The sequence below is a fragment of the Dendrobates tinctorius genome, unplaced genomic scaffold (genome assembly GCF_039654945.1).
Source record: "Dendrobates tinctorius isolate UK_male_01 unplaced genomic scaffold, ASM3965494v1 ptg000016l, whole genome shotgun sequence".
NCBI lineage: Eukaryota > Metazoa > Chordata > Amphibia > Anura > Dendrobatidae > Dendrobates > Dendrobates tinctorius.
Window position 1 is genome coordinate 41,788,598 of NW_027361684.1, and position 21,587 is coordinate 41,810,184.

Here is a 21,587-nt window from a genome sequence, read left to right on the forward strand (position 1 = left end):
AGCGCCTCTCTATAAAAGGCCATTCGAATCATGGGACCTTAACTTGGTTCTCGGAGCCTTACAGGAGGCTCCTTTTGAACCATTGCAGGACGTACCACTAACTATTCTCTCTTGGAAAGTGGTCTTTCTAGTGGCAATTTCGTCAATCAGACGAGTTTTGGAATTGGCGGCCCTGTCCTGCTGTCACCAGTTCCTGAATTTTTTCATCAGCACAAGGCAGTTCTCAGGACGTCCCTGTCCTTCCTGCCCTAAGTCGTATCCTCTCTCCATCTCTATGAGGAAATTGTTTTGCCCTCCTTTAGTCCGGCACCGGTCCATCGTATTGAGAAGGCCCTGCACACCCTGGATGTGGTTACAGCTCTGAGACGGTACATCTCGCGGACGGCTCCTTTCCGCAAGTCAGATGCCCTGGTCATACTTCCAGAGGGGCATAGGAAGGTTCTAGCCGCTTCAAAAACCACGCTAGCCAGGGCATTTGATTGGCTATTCAGGAATCCTACCGTGTCCAGGACACACCTTTCCCAGCAGGGATTAAGGCGCATTCTATTCGCTCAGGGCCATTCGGCACCAAGCGTTGGAAGAACAGGTCTTAGTCCAGCCTGCATACATTTACAAAACATTACCAAATTCATTCTCAGGCCTGTTCGCAAGGCTGCGACTTGGTCCAGCTTGCATACCTTTACAAACATTGCCTAATTTCATTCTCAAGCCCCTGCGGATGCAGCTCTTGCCAGACGCATTCTGCAATCGGCAGTACCACAGTATTGAATCAGTGGTACATGGGAGTATTAGCAATTGTATGTTCCCCACCCAGGGACTGCTTTAGGACATCCCACTGTCTGTGTCCCCCCAATGTGGCGTAGGAGAAATAGGGATTTTTGTGTACTCGCCGTAAAATCCTTTTCTCCGAGCCAATCATTGGAGGACACAGCACCCACCCTGTTTGGCCTATTGGCTCACTGTAGCATCTTTAGGTTTTGACAGAGTTATGATTGTCATTCGTTTAATGCTCCTACTGCTTTTTTCACCGAACTGGGGAATTCCCAGCCAGCGAGAGGGTGTATACTGCAGAGGAGGAGTTAACTTAGAAAAAAGTTGGCTCGGAGAAAAGGATTTTACGGTGAGTACACAAAAATCCCTATTTCCTGTGGGCAATTTTCCTGTGGGGATTTTTCAGGGAACTGTCTTTCTGTGCTACAGCGCTATGTGCTACTTGATCTGGAATATATGAGCTGCGGGGACACCTTTCTACTGATGAAGGGGCGGCTTGACATCCCCAGTGCAAGGTACTTTTTATGATACCTACAAACCTCATCCTAATTGTATATAGCTGTATAGGATTGGTTCTGTTCACTTCGGTGTTGTATTACATGCCTTTGGGGTTCTGGGGAACACTCATTCATGTCTTTTTGTCAGATTCTATGCTGCTGAACTGGTCTGTGGAATCCAGTACCTCCACTCCAAGGGCATCATTCACAGAGGCCTCAAGCCCGAGAACATCTTGGTGGCTGAAACGGGCCACTTTAAGATCACAGATTTCGGTGTCGCAATTGACAACATGCATGGAGACCGGACAGCCACCGACTACACTGGAACACCAGGCTACATGGCTCCTGAGGTGCAAGCAATAGTACTTTCCCATTTAGTTTTCACAAAAATTATAGACCATGAGCATGTTGACATTTTGATTTTTTGTTCTCTATTCATTGATAGATTTTTCCTGGCAAGGAGTATAACGCCAGAGTAGACTGGTATTCTTTTGGGATCATCTTAAAATATATGGTTACCAGTTAGTGTACTTACCATCTGACACTCGATGAGGCATCCTCCGGCATTGATGACATCATTAAACAGGTCAGTATAACTCCAAGTTATTAGTACTATGGCTTCTACAGTATTCATTTAAATGGTGGTATTGCAAGAAAGTTTTATTGCCTCTACTGTTTACATTCATGGGTTTTACTTTATCATTTTTAGCTCCTTGAGAAAGATCCTGTCAGACGCTTAGGAGTCCATGGTAACATCAGAGAGCACATGTTTTTTCAGTGTATTGACTGCGGAAGCCCTGAAAGTGCCTAAACCACACATCCCTGTAGTAAGTATATATCCAGATGACATTGCACCATCATCACTGTATGGCCAGGGTCACACTTGCAAGAAACTATCACGAGTCTCTCATCTCAATACCCGGCACTGCCGCCGGCACTCGGGACAGGAGTGTGTGACTGCATGTATTTCTAACCATCTGAGAGCTCTGGTCCCGCTGCCGGGTATTGAGATGCGAGTTTCTCGCAAGTGTTACCCCTGCCTATAGGGAAATCACTGATGGTTAGAGAACACTAATTGAAAGCTGATAGTTATTTCTATAATTTTTTGGTGTTGACTTTCTGTTGAGTTTTACTTACCGCTGACACTAGCATTGGAAATTGAACATCATCTAGGGCTGCTGTCCTGGTCTGATGGTTCAGATCATTTCACTTTAGCTGTATGCAAGTTAATGTGGATTTCATCCTTCTCCAGAAGATTTCAAATTTTGGTAATTTTAGTTCAATTTAAAATATTGACTTTGATAAAAGGACATAATCCTAATGTTATAATTCATTTTTTTGGTGTTTTACAGCCAAATAAAGCTCATCACCGTTCTCGACCATACCATCTGGAGAAATTAGAAGCGGTAGATGCCAAAAAGTTTCCTCTATCAGCAAAGGACCAGGCCATGTTCAAGGGTTTTTATTTTGTCAACGTGGAAACCCTTGACAAGACACCCAGGGCCGGCGTCAGCACCCAGGCAAGTGCCGGGGCCCTGGCGAGACTGGGGGCCCACTCTTGCTGTCTGGGATTCCGTACATAGCTCCCAACGGTCGCCGCCACGCCCCCCCCATGCACCGACCACCGCAGCGCTGATGAATCCCAGCAATGACATCGCTGGGAATGGGATTCTCTGTGCACACAGGACCTGTGATGAGGTCACAGGAGGGGAGGAGTCAGGGGTCACATGATCAGGAGCCTCAGTGCAGGACTGTGCTGTCTGTGCTGGTTGTCATTGTGCTGGATGAGGTGAAGTTTACGTGTGGGGTCAGGAGGGGTTTACAGTGTGGATGTAGCAGAGCTGTGTGTGTACGGAGCGGAGCCCATGTGTCCGAGGTGTACGGAGCGGAGCCCATGTGTACGAGGTGTACGGAGCGGAGCCCATGTGTATGAGGTGTACGGAGCAGAGCCCATGTGTACGAGGTGTACGGAGCGGAGCCGTGGGTGTACGGAGCGGAGCCTCGTGTGTCCGAGGTGTACGGAATGGAGCCCTGTGTGTACGGAGCAGAGACGCGGGTGTAGAGTGAAGACGTGTGTGTATGGAGCGGAGCCGTGTGTATACAAGGTGTACAGATCGGAGCCGTGTGTGTACAGGGTATACAAACCGTAACCGTGTGTGTATGAGGTGTGCAGAGCCTTGTGTGTATGGTGGGGAGCATTCATACCTCCCAACTGTCCCAGATCCAGCCGGACCGTCCCGATTTTGAGAGAGAGACTGCCCCAGCTATTTTTCCCATGGACACAGGAGTACACGGCGGAGCCCCAAGGAGCACTTTAAAACTCTTACGTGACGTTCTACTGGAAGTGACGTGCTGGAAGCTCACCGGAAACGAGGTAATTTCGGGAGGAGATTGTGATGGAACCATGGAGGCACTTCAGGGAATGCTTCAGACCCATCATCGTGTCCTCCTCCGACAGCGTGATCGCCTTGGAATCGGGGATGCCTACCATGTGAGCGGATCATGATATGTCCTGCATCTGGAGGCTCAGGTGAGCACTACAATGGGAGCCGGGCTGCTATAGTATCTTTATAGAATCTTTCTTTCTCTCTCTCTGTTCTTTCTCTCTAATCTTTTTTTTCCTTTCTCTCTCTGTTCTCTTTCTTTCCCCTCTTTCTTTCTTTCTCTGTGCTTTCTCTCTCCGTTCTTTCTTTCTTTCTTTCCTTTTTCTCTCTCTCTCTCTGTTCTTTCTTTCCCCTCTTTCTTTCTTTCTTTCACTGTGTCTTCCCTTCTTTATTTTCTCTCCCTCTATGTTCTTTCTTTCCTCTTTCTTTTTCTCTCTGTTCTTTTTTCTGTTCTTTCTTCCTCCTTCTCTGTTCTTTCTTTCTTTTTCTTTCCCTTCTCTGTTCTTTCTTTCCTCTCTTTCTCTATTCTTTCTTTCACCTCTTTTTCTTTCTCTGTTCTTTCTCCCTCTCTTTCCTCTTTTTCGCTTTTCTTTCTTTCCCCTCTTTCTTTCTCTGTCTGTTCCTTCCCCTCTTTCTTTCTCTATACCTCTCTGTACTTTTTTCTCTCTGTACTTTTTTTCTGTCCACTTTCTTTCTCTCTCTAATCTTTCTCTCTCTCTGTTCTTCCTTTCTCTCTGTTCTTTCTCTGTTCTTTCTTTCCCCTCTTTTTCTTTCTCTGTTCTTTCTCTTTTCTTTCTTTCATTCTCTCTCTGTTCTTTCTTTCTTTCCCCTCTTTCTTTCTCTCTCTGTTCCTTCCCCTCTTTCTTTCTCTCTACCGCTCTGTTCTTTTTTCTCTCTCTGTTCTTTTTTCTCTCTTTGTTCTTTTTTTTCTGTCCACTCTTTGTTTCTCTCTATAATCTTTCTTTCTCTCTAATCTTTCTTTCTCTCTCTCTGTTCTTCTTTCTGTCCTTTCTCTGTTTTCTTTCCCCTCTTTCTTTCTTTCTGTTCTTCCTTTCTCTCTTTCCTCTCTCTCTGTCTGTCTGTTCTTTCTTTATCATCTTTGTTTCATACGCACACTACTAATCAATAGCCTCTTTCACATGAACGTGTTTTGCCATAGAGCGTGTGTCCATGTGGATCACATGCGTGTCCGTGTGATCCACACGGAGACAAGTCCGTTTTTGGCCTGCACCACAGATGCCATGTGGTATGTGTTAAAGGGGGGCCCACAGACTCTTTCGCCCGGGGCCCTGAAAAACCTGGAGCCGGCCCTGAAGACACCAGCTCCTTAATCACCAGAGTGAGCTCTCCTTCTGAGCCTCCAGAAGACCTTGAAGAACAGAAGATTGGACATTACTGGAAACACTGCTGGATTGAAGTTGACCATGGACACAATACCGATGGACCCCAAAGATGGAGAAGCTAGACAATTTGATCATACACTGGCAGTAAGTATAAGCGCCCCAACGTCTGGCTTCACTGTAACCATAGGCATGTGGAGAACTTTTTACACTAACCGGTAATTGGATTTCCTCTTGCTCATGACAGCTCTAGCTTTCGGTGCTGCCTTGGGCTAAGAAGAAATAACATGGTGTGCGATGGCTGGCTATTAACCCCTTACCTACATTGGACGTAATATTCCGTCCATGTGACCCTGGACCTAATTTCCATGGACGGAACATTACGTCACAGCGATCAGCGGCACCCATGTGGTGAGCGCCGCTGATCGCGGCCGGGTGTCAGCTGAACGAACCGCCCCCGACATGTTAACCCCTTGCACACCGTGATCAAACACGATCGCGGTGTACCGGGGGTTAAAGGGAAGCATCGGCAGGGAGGGGGCTCCCTCCGTGCTTCCCTGAGCCCCCCATGTGCAGCGCTGCTGCGGAGGCTCCTTTCCTGCAGGTCCCCGGATCCAATATGGCGGCGGGGACCTCCGAGGGCCTGCAGGAAGCTGGCTTCCTCAGTGCCTGCAAAGCGCAGGCATGAGGATGCCTTCTGGACTGCCTGTGACAGATCGCTGATCTGTCACAGTGATCTGTGATGTGACAGATCAGCGATCTGTCACAGGACAGTTATGTCCCCCCTGGGACATTGTAATAAAGTAAAAAAAATTAAAAAAAAAAAAAAGTGTAAAAATTTTAAAAAAATCGCTAAATAAATTAAAAAAAAAAAAAAAATATTCCCCAATAAATTGATTTTTTGGAAATAAAAAAAACCAAAACAATAAAAGTACATATATTTGGTATCGCCGCGTCCGTAACGACCCGCCCTATAAAACTGTCCCAATAGTTAACCCCTTAAGCGAACCCCTTAAAAAATAAAAATAAAAAACGAAGCAAAAAATAATGATTTATTATCATACCGCCGAACAAAAAGTGCAATAACGCGCGATCAAAAAGACACATATAAATATCCATGGTACCGCTGAAAATGTCATCTTGTCCCGCAAAAAACGAGCTGCCACACAGCATCATCAGCGAAAAAATAAAAAAGTTATAGCTCGCAGAATAAAGTGATGCAAAAATAATTATTTTTTATATAAAATTGCTTTCATAGCATAAAAGCACCAAAACATAAAAAAAGACCTAAATGAGGTGTCGCTGTAACCGTACTGACCCAAAGAATAAAACCGCCTTATAAATTTTACCGCATCCGGAACGGCGTAAATGCACCACCCAAAAAAAATTCATGAAACGCTGGTTTTTGTAAATTCTGCGTCCCAAAAAACAAAATAAAAAGCGATCAAAAAATGTCACGTGCCCGAAAATGGTACCAATAAAAACGTCAACTCGTCCCGCAAAAAATAAGACCTCACATGACTCGGTGGGTCAAAATATGGAAAAATTATAGCTCTCAATATGTGGTGATGCAAAAACTATTTTTACAATTAAAAAGTGTCTTTTAGCGTGTGACAGCCGCCAAACATAAAAACCGCCGTAAATAGTAAATCAAACCCCCCGTTATCACCCCCTTAGTTAGGGAAAAATAATAAAATTAAAAGAAAATTTATTTATTTCCATTTTCCCATTAGGGCTAGGGTTAGGGCTAGGGTTAGGATTAGGGCTAGGATTAGGGCTAGGATTAGGGTTAGGGGTGTGTTGGGGTTAGGGTTGGAGTTAGAATTAGGGGTTTCCACTGTTTGGGCACATCAGGTGCTCTCCAAATGCAACATGGTGTCTGATCTCAATTCCGGCCAATTCTGTGTTGAAAAAGTCTAATGGTGCTCCTTCCAAACTCTGCCATGCGCCCAAACAGTGTTTTACCCCCACATATGGGGTATCAGCCTACTCAGGACAAATTGCAAAACAACTTTTGGGGTCCAATTTCTCCTGTTACCCTTAGGAAAATAAAAAATTGTGGGCAAAAATATATCATTTTTGTGGAAAACAATGATTTTTTTATTTTCACGCCCGGGCGTTATAAACTTCTGTGAAGCACTTGGGGGTTCAAAGTGCTCACCACACATATAGATAAGTTCCATGGGGGGTCTAGTTTCCAAAATGGGGTCACTTGTGGGGAGTTTCAATAGTTTAGGTACATCAGTGGCTCTCCAAAAGCAACATGACACCCGCAGACCATTCCATCAAAGTCTGCATTCCAAAACGTCACTACTTCCCTTCCGAGCCCCGACATGTGCCCATACAGTAGTTTTCTCCCACATATGGAGTGTCAGCGTACTTAGGACAAATTGGACAACAACTTTTGGGGTCCAATTTCTCCTGGTACCATTGGGAAAAAAAAAAGTTGGTGACTAAAAGATCATGTTTGTGGAAAAAATACAATTTTTTTATTTTCACGCCCAGGCATTATAAACTTCTGTGAAGCACTGAGGGGTTCAAAGTTCTCACCACACATCTAGATAAGTTCCTTGGGGGTCTAGTTTCCAAAATGGTGTCATTTGTGGGGGTTTCCACTGTTTTGGTACATCAGGGGCTTTCCAATCGCGACATGGTGTCCGATCTCAATTCCAGCCAAAAACGTCAAATGGCGCTCCTTCCCTTCCGAGCCCTGCCTTGCGCCCAAATAGTGGTTTACTCCCACATGTGGGGTATCAGCGTACTCAGGACAAATTGCACAATAACTTTTAGGGTCCTGTTACCCTTGGTAAAATGAAAATTGGGGGTGAAAAGATCATTTTTGTGGAAAAAATATGATTTTTTAATTGTACCGCTGTACGTTATAAACTTCTGTGAAGCCCTTGTGGGTTCAAAGTTCTCACCACATATCTAGATAAGTTCCTTGGGGGGTCTAGTTTCCAAAATGGGGTCACTTGTGGGGGGTTTCCACTGTTTAGGCACATCAGGGGCTCTCCAAACGCGACATGGCGTCCGATCTGAATTCCAGCCACTTTTGCATTGAAAAAGTCAAACGGCGCTCCTTCCCTTCTGAGCTCTGCCATGCGCCGAAACAGTGATTCCCCCCCACATATCGGGTATCAGCGTACTCAAGACAAATTGCACAATAACTTTTGCAGTCCAATTTCTCCCGTTACCCTTGGTAAAATAAAAAAAATTGAACCTGAAATATTTTTTTGGTGAAAAAAAGTTAAATGTTAATTTTTTTTTAAAATATTCAAAAAATTCCTGTGACGCACCTAAAGGGTTAATAAACTTCTTGTATGTGGTTTTGAGCACCTTAAGGGGTGCAGTTTTTAGAATGGTGTCACTTTTGGGTATTTTCTATTATATACACCCTGCAAAGTGGCTTCAAATGTGATGTGGTCCGTAAAAATAAAATGGTGTTGTAAAAATGAGAACTCGCTGGTCAATTTTTAACCCTTATAACTTCCTAACAAAAAAAAAATTTTGGCTCCAAAATTGTGCTGATGTAAAGTAAACATGTGGGAAATGTTACTTATAAAGTATAAAGTTTTTTGTGTGCCATATCTGTGATTTAAGGGCATAAAAATTCAAATTTGGAATATTGCGAAATTTTAAAAATTTTCGCCAAATTTCCGTTTTTTTTCACAAATAAACGCGAGTTATTTGAATGAAATTTTACCACTAACATGAAGTACAATATGTCACGAGAAAACAATGTCAGAATCATCGGGATCCATGGAAGCGTTTCAGAGTTATTACCTCATAAAGGGACAGTGGTCAGAATTGAAAAAATTGCCACGGGAGTTAACGTGCAAACCACCCTTGGTAGTGAAGGGGTTAAGAGGAGGAGGAGGCCGGATTTTTTTTTTTTAAACTAACATTATTGCACATGTCTGTGATCATTTTTACCATTACCGTTAGTAAGATTTCCTCACACTCATGAAAGTGCTATCATGGGTGTTGGGAAAAGGTGTGTGATGACCAGGTATTAAGGGGAGGAGGAGGCTGGATTTTTTTTTTTTTTAATGCAGGTGACCGGGGTCCCAGGCAGTCTCACCCGCAGCTATTTACATTGTATGGCTGCAGGAGAGGGGGGCAGCCGTGTCTGACATCAGATGATGACGGGATGCCCTTTGTTACTAAGCTGCGAAAAACCCCTGGCCCTTGCAGTTCATGTCTGCCCACTCGCTTGACCGACCTCCCATTCCCTCATCCGCCCTCCCATTTGCCCACCTGTTGGCCCACTGACCCGCTACTCTTCTTGTGCCCCCCTCCCTGCTTGTACAGTAGGAAGATAGAGATCGTCTCTGTCTGCTACCTGCCTGCAAACTCCTAAGTACTACTAAAGTCAATCCTACTGACTGCTGCCTGTCTGCCTGCAATACGGTACAGTTGCCTGTCTTAAAGGGGATATTCTATTAACCTAATACTAGTCCTCTACACACAACATATAGCATAATTATTAGGGCCAGTTCACATGGCGGATCTTCAAGCAGAAGTTTGGCGCAGACAGCTACTCCGACATTCCGCAGAATTTCCACAGTGACCGCTTCCTTCATGACTCCTATTCTTGTCTATGGGAGACAGCGATGAGGATTGCAGAATAGTGGGTTTTAGCAGCAGCCGTGCTGAGAATGGACCTGTCTACACCAAAATTCTGCTTGAAAATGTGCCGTGTGAGCTGGCTCTTACAATCGGGCTGCGGCACACATGCCTAATCAGCTGCTCCGCTCATTTCAGGGTGCAATGAGATTTATGGGCCCCCAATCTTGTGATCAGTGGGGGGGTCCCGGAAGTAGAACCACTGATCCTGAGAACAGGGGCCCCGTAACTCTAACCGGCCCCTGAAATCAATGGAGCGGTTTCTCAGACGTGTGCAGACACTCAAGTCATTTGACTTGGAGTTCTGGAAATAACTGGAACTCCCATTGAAATGAATGAAGTGCCCTCACACATGTCTGACCAGCTGCTCCATTCATTTCAGGGGGTGGTTGAGTATTTTCTTTAGTGATTTCTTCATAATCATTGATTTAGCTGTATGGGCCTTGTTTATTGCAGGACACGTTCTAGTTTTTGATGCCACCGCTTTGGGGTACACATATATAGCAGATTAATTTATTAACTTTCTGATGGGGTTGGAAAAAACAGCAATACAGTTACTGATTTTTCACATAAATTTTCCAATATTCTCTGGGTCAGTACAATTATAGTGATAACAAAATTTTTACTTTTACTTTATACTACTTGCACCCCTTATCAAAAATAGGTAATTGTCTTTTTTTCATCGCCACCTCTCAAGATCCATATCTTTGTCTTTCGATAGAGCTGTGTAGGGGCGTAATTAGTGTGGGGCTAAAAAGGGAAAAAATGTGTTTTTGCTGAAGTTGTTTTTAATGTTACAGGTCAGTGTCGATATATAAACAAAAAAACCCATAAAATCGTGGAGCTTTCGCACTGGTTTTGGGACATGTAGTAATTGATGCCACTTCTTGGTCTGGACAAATCAGTTTGCTGCACTTATCTGATATTATTACAGATAGGATTAGAATGAGAGATATCAGCATTGTGTATACATAGCACAGGCTCCACTATTCACAATAGATGATTGTTACAGCTTATCTTACAGACCTTTGTACAGATCACTCTCCCATGCAATTCAGTTGGGTCCCTCCAGTCTACAGTGTGTATGGCCTATGTGGCTGCTGTAAAGCATTTGTCTGAAAAGCTCTCTACATCCTGCTAGGCAGGGGCTACACGGCGACACCGGTGGCGCAACACGGGTCGCAGCTAGTATTACCGAGGTGCAGGGATCCCTTTGAAGTGAATAGATCTCTGCGGCAGTCGCAAGAAAACCAACAAGGCTAGATTTCTTGCAACTCAACTCGGCTCAGGAAAGGCCAGTTTCACACCAGTGCTATGATCCATCACTAGATTCTATAGTAGAAGCCAGCGCTGGATCGTTAGTTTAGCGCTAGCGTGAAAAGAGGAATCGCCAGCCAGACACTGACATAGAGACGATTCCGTCCAGAGATCTTCATTTTGACAGCCCGAAAAATGTTGCATGCAGGTTTTTTTTCAGCTGTCAAAATAACTGTGCTGCAAAGTGGAACGAAACACCTCGTTCTTGTTTTTTGTTTGCTTGTTTTGTTTGTTTTGTTACTGTCACTATAATTTTGCACTTTACATAATTTAGCCAATAGCTTTAACTAAATGACTCTTATGAAAAAAATATTTAGTTAGCAAAATGTATAGTGGGAATGTGTTACAAATGGTTTGGGTTAAAGGCATCGATCACTATCGTTATTGTTACCCAATGTGTTTGTGACATGATGAAAAGGCACTTTACTTAGTGCAGAAATTCTACACAGCTATATTTTGATTTCCCATATTTCAAATTTAGTGCCGAAATTCAAGAAAGGCCGCATTAGTAAGGGCCTTATCATCATCTCAAACACATTGGTCAATAATAACCAGAAAATGGCGAGGCCTCTTAGTTTAAAGTTTTGGAAGAATTTACTTTAAAGTTTGTCACCCCTTATATCCTAAAATAATAAATTAACAGAAACTGATTTTCTAATAGACCGACACATCCAGAAGAGATCCCTTTTCAGTAGTCCCCTCATTATCATAACAAGAAAGGATTGCAATGAGAGATAACAGAATCCATCATTCACATTAGGTAGTGTCACAGCTCACCTCTTTCCCCTTCCTGCACAATGATATCTGCATGTCACTAAATATGAGAATGTGTATAGAAAACTCTCCCATGGAAATAAATAGTCCCCTGTAATGTATTGTGATATATATATATGCATATGTCCAATGTCCATAACTCCAAACAGGCAAGAGAGCAGCTTCCATAAATGTACAGAAAACAGAATACAATAATCTGCAATCAGAAATTCAAATTATAGAAAAATTATCACAATCTGGTTTTAATTAGTTTAAAAAAAATGCATGTGACATTCCCTAAAAGAAAAAGAAAAAAACTATACCTAAAAAGAGTATTGGATATTTTATGAAATGTTTAATAGGTTAGAGTAGAGTAGGGCCCTGCCAAAAGGGTCTACCTTGTCGTGGTAGCAGGCTTAAAAAAAAACTTTTCGCCAAAACAAAAGCTGATGGCTTTGTATGTGATATGGTGTTCAATGGGAATAGATAATGTGTGATTGGTGAGGACAGGGTGCAGAAGTTGAATTTTCCCAAGAGTGGGCGGTGGTACAGTGGAAGATTCATGGGGTGGAGGCAGATTTGGGGTGGAGTCTCAAAGGAACTTGAAAATGTTACCATTATCAGGTGCTAAAATTCCTGGTGGAAGCCCTGCTTGTGTATATAGGAAAAATCACAGTCTCCTACTCTCCACAGGCTGGTGTTCAAAGGAGTACTACTATCATGACTAGCACTGGGGTGTTCAGCAGACCCCAGGTTGTCATGGCAACCATTTGGCACCCCACAATCGCATTGCGGGGGTGATTATGGACAGTTCCAACAGTGCGGTCCCTAGCCGGGGCACTCGCTGTAAATGCTGCCGTCGCAAAATGAAAGCGGCATTTAACAGGATAACAGCCACAGTCGGAGCTTCCCTCCGTTATTAGAGGCAGATGATCGCTAAATAACACAGCCATCATCTGCCATCTCAGTTCCCTAGCCCACATCAAGGGATGCATGTTATTTTTTTAAGAAGCATTTTATTTTAGGAGTGGGTCTTTTCCTCTCTTCCAACTGCACCTTTAACCCAATCCCACCTCTTCCCTCCCTTATCGTCCCCTCTTTTGAAGTCCACGCTCTCCACATCTACTCTCCCTCCAACCGCCAAGTGGCCGTCATATACCGACCTTCAGGCCCGACAACTGCCTTCATTGACCAATTCTCTACCTGACTTCTTCATTTTCTTTCAACTGACATCCCCACTTTCATCATGGGTGACTTCAACATCCCCACTGATACCCTTCAGTCAGCAGCCTCCAAACTCCTGTCCCTTACTTCATCCTTTGGACTTACTCAGTGGTCCTCCTCAGCCACCCACACAGACACACATTAGACCTGGTCTTCACCCGCCTCTGCTCTCTTTCTAACTTCACCACCTCCCCTCTCCCTCTATCTGACCACCATCTACTCACTTTCTCATCCCTGTCCTCACCTGTCACCCATATCCAGCAATACGCGCACACCCGCAGAAACTTTGCACACCTAGACACCCACACGCTCTCTGACTCTATTCTACCACTGGCATCCATAGTCTCACTCCACAACAGACACTGCCACTGCTTTCTACGCCACTCTCGCATCAGCTATTGACGCGGTTGCCCCTCTCGTTCATGGCAGAATGCGACGTATCAACAGACAACCCTGGCACAATAGCACCACTAAAAAGCTCCGGCAAGTGTCCAGGATTGCATAGTGGCGCTGGAAGAAAACAAATTCGCAAGACTACTTCACCGCATTCAAACGGGCAACACTTGCTTTCAAATCTGCCCTCACCTCTGCTAAACAGGCCTACTTCACAACCCTCGTATCTTCCCTATCTTACAATCCCAAACAGTTGTTCAAAACTTTTAACTCCCTCCTCCGCCCACCACTGCCCCCTCCAACCTCCCTCATCTCTGCCGAGGACTTTGCCACACACTTCTGTTATGATTGAGTCACCATAGGAGGCAAAAACAGAAATGCTAGCTAAGTCCTGAAAACCAGAGAAGTTGGCAACTATCAGATTGCAGACCCCTGAACCTATCAACACAACTAGCAGTAGCCTTGGGGGGTTCTTACGATGACCTAGACCCCTCGATCACAGCCAGAGAGATACATAGGCCTAAAGAAGGAAAGGGGAAATCTAACTGCCCCAGAGCAGACCCCCACATATAATGACGGTGAAGCAAGATGAAAACACTTACACAGACTGAAAGACAGGCTGAGCAAAGACGGGGCCCAAAAACTACCTAGATAAGAACGGATAGGAAGGCTGCTGTCTGCAATCTGCCAAAACCCTATCAGAGACAAAACCAACAAGCTGATATAAAAATGGCCCTGAAGCAACTAAGCTTCAAAAACTAAATCAGTACTTTCAGAAGACAGAGCTCACGGAACACTGCACACTCCAGCAGGGAGTGGCAGAATCCAAAAAGCAAGAAAAACAAAAGCAAATCTTAGATGCAAAAAGGCAAAACAGAAAACTTAGCTTTAGGAGAGCAGGAATCAGACTGGTGTCCAAGAGTCCACAGAGAAATCACCCGCAGGGCAGAAAGGGCGTAGGCTGCCTTAAATCCAGTCAGTGACTCCACTCAGCCAATCGTCTTCATTAGTCCCAGGTGCCTGATAATCAGGCTCACTACCTTCCTTCACTAGAATAGGGAGTTCACCAGGCCTCAGTGACGGAGGGGAAAATGAACTCACAACACACTTCGAAAATAAGATTGACCAAACAAGGCAAGTCTTCATCGTTCAACCACCACAACTCCTTTGTATACCAGACCAATGCCCAAACCCCATAACCTCACTCTCCAGCATCACTGAAGGGGAGCTTAATTGTCTCTTCTCCAAATCGCACCTCACTACCTGTGCACTTGACCCCATTCCCTCCCACCTCCTCCCCAACCTCACCACCACACTTATCCCATCCCTAACCCACCTTTTCAACCTATCAATAACGTCCGGTACCTTTCCTTCTGCTTTCAAATATGCCACAATCACGCCTATCTTTAAAAAGCCAACTGTTATGAATGGGTCACCGAGGAGAAAAAGATTAAACAAGCTAAGTCACAGAAAACCAGAGAGGTTGGTAACTATGCAGATTGCAGATCCCTGATCTTAACCAATCAACTAGCAGCAGCCGTGGAGCGTGCCAACGATGATCCTAGACGCTTCGTCACAGCCGGAGGACTAAAGTCTAAAGCAAGAAAAGGGGAAAACTAACTTCCCCAAAGCAGACCCCAAAGGAAAGACAGCCCCCACACATGTATTGACGGTGAGACAAGATGAAAGCACAAACGCAGGAAAGTAGGCTGAGCAAACGATGGGGCCCAAACTAACTAGACAGAATAGGAAAGGAAAGACACTGTCTGCAATCTGCCAAAAACCCTACAAAAATAATATCCAACACTTCTGATAGCAAAATTAACCCTGATGTCACTAGACTTCTCCCACTATATCAGCACTCTGGCCTCTTTTTGCTCTGTCTCAGAATATTTCAATCTAATAAAGGACAAAACAAATTGGCAAATACAGATAAATAAGAGTGGAAATTCAGCACAGCCCCAGTCGGGGCTGGCTGACCACACAAAAAACTGAATAGACCAACAAAATCAAGTGTGAAAATTAGCAGAAAAACTTAGCTTGAAATGACTGGAACAGAGCTGAAGACCAAGACCTGACAAGCAGAAGGAATCGCCAGCACCAGAATAGGGCGTCGGCTGTCTTAAATCCAGTCTGAGATTCCTGAGGTCCAATCGTCATCCTCATTATCAGGTGGCAGATCTCTACTGATTAAATCAGCCTCACTACCTCCAGTTACCACCAGAGAAAGCCTGGAAGGAGAAGTCACAACTGGTGGACTGGAAAATGAACTCACAACAGCCAACCCTCGACCCAACCGCTATGTCCAGCTATCGCCCAATATCGTTGCTCCCATTCGCTTCCACACTCCTGGAGCAGCACGTCCACGCTGAACTTTCCTCCCACCTATCATCTGCTCTTTGACTATCTACAATCTGGTTTCCGACCCCATCACTCCACTGACACAGCCCTGACCAAAATTACTAACGCCCTACTTACAGCGAAATCAAATGGACAATACTCTATACTCCTGCTTCAAGACCTGTCCTCTGCATTCGACACAGTTGACCACTGCCTCCTACTATAGATCCTCTCCTTCGGCATCAAAGACCTTGCCCTATCTTGGATCTCCTCATACCTTTCTAACCGCACATTCAGCGTCTCCCACACCACCTCCTCATCCCACCCTCTCTATGTTGGAGTCCCACAAGGCTCTGTTTTAGGACCCCTACTCTTCTCAATCTATACACTTGGTCTGGGGAAACTGCTAAAGTCCCACGGATTCCAGTACCGCCTTTATGCTGATGATACTCAGAGCTACCTCTCTGGCCCAGACGACACTGTCCAGAATCCCAGAGTGTCTACCAGCCATATCCTCTTTCTCCTCTCGCTTCCTCAAGCTCAATGTGGACAAATCTGAACTCATCATCTTTCCTCCATCTCACAGATCTTTCTTACCCGACCTAGCTATAACCTGCCGGTATAGCTGATCGCTCTTGGAAAGCCCTGGACATTTCTTAGATCGCTGGTCTCCCGCTGGCCCTCACGCATCGCTGCGTGTGACAGGCGGGAGACGACCGATCAGCTGGTAACTAAGGTAAACGCAGGGTTTCTAAGCACCGTTCGGTGCCTAGAAACCCTCTGTATACCTTAGTTACCAGCGCGCTGATGCAGGGAGCTGGTAACTAAGGTACACATCGGGTTTCTAAGGGATGCCGGGCGATCGGCTTTGCTGGTGAAGCTGTCTGTTTGACAGCTCACCAGCGATCCTGACACGTTGATATTGTTGTCGGGGTCGCTGGTAAGTCGCTATGTGTGACGGTACCTTAAGCCCGAAAGGGCAGGGTCCTCTCCCCTCTGTATCAGTCTGTCATTGTTAGTTTGTTTCCTGTAAGTGATATCTGTAGTTTGTATGTAACCCCTTCTCATGTACAGCACCATGGAATCAATGGTGCTATATACACGATTCTGCCAAGCATGATTTACCATCGCAGCTGTAGGGACCATTGTGTGAGTTGGTTGATTAAGAAAGCCCCCTACCTTTATTTAACAACCTAGATGCCACTGTTACTATAGGTTGAGGCATCAAAGGAGTTAGTTAAAGTTAACAGCTAGGATCAAATACATTGACTGCTCAGTTCCTGGAGGAACCCCTCAGTGATCCTGCTGGAATGGCGCCAGGACTGGAGGGGTATAGGTGCTATTATTTTACTTTGTGGAAATGTAGCAAGGTGGCCCGGGGTGGTAGTCCCAGCTGAGTCAACTAAGCCACCATCAGTGTACACCCTGGCAATTTGTTCAGAAATGGACAGGACAGATGCAACCCCAGACACAGCTGCAGTCCAGCAGGGAAACAGTTTTAATGAAAGACATGAACAAAGTGCAATATCAACTTCCTGCTCTCTCCCTAAGGATGTCCACGGCCATACCCACAGCCACGGTGGCCGAAAGAGGAGGTAATCCATATGCCGGAATCTAGATGCTTGAAGTCCCTTCGATGGGGTACCTACGTAGTCCTGGTGCCCGTTTCGCTGCCCAAAGGTCTGGGGGCGGCACCCTTTCCCCTCCTGGGGTCTGGCAAGGCTCTCAGCCTGGGCAGATGTGCTGGGCTCTGATCTGGAAGCAGGAGGTTCCTGCTCCCTTGAGGCTGCTGGCTCCGCCCACCAAATTAACCTTTTACTTTCCCTGCTCTACATATACAGGAATACACAATACATGGACACATTAACATATGGCTGTACATTGCTTGTACACACATTTCACAGTACAGGCACAACAAAACATAAATAAACCGGTACACTGTCCGGGTACCACATAAAGCACACGGGGCCAAGACATAGGAGAGAGAGAAGACGATTACATTCTCCGCCACCACCTTACAGAAACATAGTGATTGAGAAGGGTTGGTCGGAGTAGAGGACAACTCCTTAAATAGTTTAAGGCCATGATGTATTAAGGTATTTATGCCAGAATTCTGTCCTTAATGTGCAGGACATGGACGGGGCGCGGCTACTCACATCATGATACGCTATGCCACTCTAATGCGTAACTTACTCCAGAAGTGTACCCCAGTTACTAATTGGAGTACATTTCTGGCTACGGTGCACGCTGGTTCTCAGATGCACCTAATTCATTAAGCGTCGTACTCTACTTAATGAGTAAGACGCATTGCACTCCAGCAAGCCCTTTCATTAAAACCGATGTGCATAACTCCAGTCTTAATGATTGTGATTCTAAATGTACAAAGAGAAACCCGAACTGAATCAAAATAAAAGGCACCAATAAAAAAAAGTATAAGGCTGTGTTCACACACAGCGTTTTTTTAGCGTTTTTTACTGCGGTTTTCACTATAAAACCGCTAAAAATAAGCTGCACAGTCATTTCTATGCATTTTGCACTTTGTGTGCACATTGATGTGTTTTTTACCGCGAAAAAAACGCATTGCGGTAAAAACCGCAGCATGCACATTAATTTTGCGTTTTTTTCCGCGGTTTAGGCTTCTCCCATGCTTTTAGAAACCGCTGCGGTAAAAAACGCATCAAAACCGCGCAAAAAACGCACAAAAACCGCCGCGGAAAAATAGGTGCGGTTTCTGGGAAGGGATTCAGGTTTTTGTGCAGAAATTTTCTGCAACGTGTGCACATACCCTAACCAAAAACTTGTTTACTAGCAAATTACTTAAACTACTAGCTGAAGAGCCCGGCGTTGCCTGGGCATAGTAACCAACTGTGGTTAGTTATTGCAAATTATAATGATTATATTGCACATAAAAACATTTCACATCATATATTCAACACTACAGATTTGCAACACAAATTAACTAAACGATTACCCAAGTATTGATAGTATTTTATTTTCAACTCATTCAAGAGCCTTTTGATAAACGTGTATCTGTGTATCTAACCCTATCCTGTGTGATGTCTGCTGAGCCGTGTACCTAATCCTCTCCTGTGTGATACTGACTGCAGAGCCGTGTATCTAATCCTATCTGTGATACTGACTGCAGAGCTGTGTATCTAATCTTATTCTGTGTGATACTGTCTGCTGAGCCGTGTATCTAATACTATTGTGTGATACTGTGCTGAGCCGTGTATCTAATCCTATCATGTGTGATACTGCCTGCTGAGCCGTGTATCTATTCCTATCCTGTGTGATACTGACTGCTGAGCTGTGTATCTAATCCTATCCTGTGTGCTACTGACTGCTGAGCCGTGTCTAATCCTCTCCTGTGTGATACTGACTGCTGAGCTGTGTATCTAATCATATCCTGTGAGATACTGACTGCTGAGCCTTGTATCTAATCCTATCCTGTGTGATACTGACTGCTGAGCCTTGTATCAAATCCTATCCTGTGTGATACTGACTGCTGAGCCGTGTGTCTAATCCTCTCCTGTGTGATACTGACTGCTGAACTGTGTATCTAATCCTATCCTGTGTGATACTGGGCTCCCACTGCAGTCTGTGTCAGAGGGTGGTCTGTGTTGGCACAGTAATAAATTGTGTTATTTCCAGCTTTACAGAAGGACGATAACACCATAGAAATGATAACAATAGGCAAAATTGTTTGGCGAATTGGAATGCACGGGGTTAAAATTTCACCTCACAACATAGCCTATGATGCTCTCGGGGTCCAGACGTGTGACACTGCAAAATTTTGTGGCTGTAGCTGCGACGGTGCAGATGCCAATCCCGGACATACACACATACATACACACACACATTGAGCTTTATATATTAGATTGAAGGGAATCTGCCAGCAGGTTTTTGCTATGTAATCTGAAAGCAGCATAATTTAGGGCAAGAGAGCCTGATTCAGCTTGCTATCGTGTTTTTTGCTGTCTTTCCCTTTTTCCGTCCTGAATATTGAATAAACAGGTTCTGGTCGATTCTCCAATCCCTGGTTAGTTCAAGGTAATGGAGAACCACTCTGTGGACATCCAGGGTGTGGAACTTCTCTTCCTTCGTATTAGAAGGATTTGGGCAGAATGAGGGCAACACAATATCCTGACCACTGTGGAAGTCTGACACCACCTTGGGCATAAAGGAGGGGTCTAAGCGCAGTACTATACTGTCTGAGTTGAGCAGGAGGTATGGTTCCTGTGTCGATAGGGCTTGAAGCTCCCCTACCCATCTAGCAGTGGTGATTGCTACGAGAAAGACTGTTTTGAGTGTGAGGATCTTCAATGAAATTTCTGACAAGGGCTCAAACTGGGCCTGTGTTAGGCTATTCAGCACTATATTAAGATCCCAGGGGGGAACCCGACTAGGGAGTGAAGGCCGTATTCTACCTGCAGCGGGTCATGAATCGTTTAACCCAGCGGTGTCTGGCTAGGTCCTGGTCAAAAAAAGAGCTAAGGGCAGATACCTGTACCCTTAGTGTGCTTGGAGTAAGTCCTAGCTCTAACCCTTTTTGCAGGAAACCTGGGCAATATTGGGATGGAAGGGATCAGGAACCCTAGGAAGACACCAGGACGAATTTTTTTTCCATATTTTGCCGTAAATAGCATTTGTTACCAGCTTTCTTTTTTGAAGAGTCTGGATTACTTCATCCAATAGTCCTTTGGCCCTCAGAATATTGGCCTCAACAGCCAAGCCACTAGTTTTAATTTCCTGGGGTTTGGGTGCAGTAAGGGACCCTGGAATAGGAGGTCGGTCTTTCGGGGTAGGAGCAAGGGACCCTCCAGGGCCATGTCCAACGGGGCGCTGTATCAGCTCCGTCCTGGCCACATAGGAGCCACCAGGATTGTTGTGACCTTGTCTTCTCTGATCTTTTGCAGTGTCTTTGCCAGCATAGGGATTGGAGGAAAGGCATAGGCCAGTCTGAAGACCCATGGATGAGCAAACGCATCCGTCCCCCGGGCTCCGTACGTGGGACTGAGGGAGAAATAGGTTGTCGTTTTTGCACATTTGCAAATAGATCGACTTCTGGGTCTCCCCATCTCGAGGTCAGAGACTGAAAGATCTCCTGATTCAGACACCACTCTCCCGGATGGACATCTTTCCTGCTTAGGAAGTCCGCCTGGATGTTTTCTGACCCCGTCAGGTGCACCGCAGAGATGGTCAGAAAGTGTTTCTCTGCCCAGAGGAAGATTCTTGTTGCTACTGTCTTCAGACTGGTGTACTTTGTTCCCCCCTGGTGTCTGCGATATGCTACCGTGGTTACGTTGACGGAGCATACCCGAATGTGATGGTTCCGTACAAGGGATGACGCGGCTTTCAGTGCTTCTTCCACTGCCTTCAATTCCGTTAGATTTGAGGATCTGGATCTTATGTTCTGGGACCATTGTCCCTGGAAGTAAGATTCCTCCACCACAGCTCCCCAACCTCTCAGACTGGCATCTGTACATAGTATTTTCAGAGGAAGCTGGTCTCAGCTTATTCCTCGCCTCAAGTTCCGGTAATTCAGCCACCACATGAGGGCTGATCTTACGTGTCCTGGAAGTGGAACCCTTTTTGACAGGTTGTTCGGATACTTCCTTGGGTTTGCCAGGACGTATGACTGAAGGACTCGCATGTGTGCCTGTGCCCAGGATACCGCCTGAATACACGACATCAGGGAACCCAGGATAGACATGGCGTCCCTCAGCGTAGGTGTCCTTTGTTCTCCGAACCGCATTATTCTCTGACGAAGGTCTGATTGACGATCCTCGGGGAGAAAGGACATCCTCTTTTCTGAATCTAAGAGGATCCCCAGGAATTTCTTCCTTGGGGAAGGATAAAGGTCCAACTTCTGGAGATTCGGGATCCATCTGCAGGGTCTTTGATACATCCTGGTTCAGCCGGGGTATCGATGGAGCGACAAT

General features: G+C 45.2%; 2 long non-coding RNA genes across 2 annotated transcripts in view; both read left to right on the top strand.

The window, feature by feature from the left end:
• Positions 1 to 1,614: 1,614 nt before the first annotated feature.
• On the top strand, positions 1,615 to 4,047 carry LOC141078150 (uncharacterized). The gene is made up of 3 exons (XR_012227668.1): positions 1,615 to 1,854; positions 1,978 to 2,095; positions 2,621 to 4,047. It is a non-coding gene; the product is annotated as an uncharacterized lncRNA (long non-coding RNA).
• A 692-nt stretch (positions 4,048 to 4,739) lies between these two features.
• Positions 4,740 to 21,587, top strand: part of LOC141080497 (uncharacterized) — a 75,932-nt gene continuing 59,084 nt past the window's right edge. Inside the window, exon 1 of the long non-coding RNA XR_012228950.1 lies at positions 4,740 to 5,139. This is a non-coding gene — a long non-coding RNA (uncharacterized lncRNA). The remainder of the gene's footprint in view (positions 5,140 to 21,587) is intronic.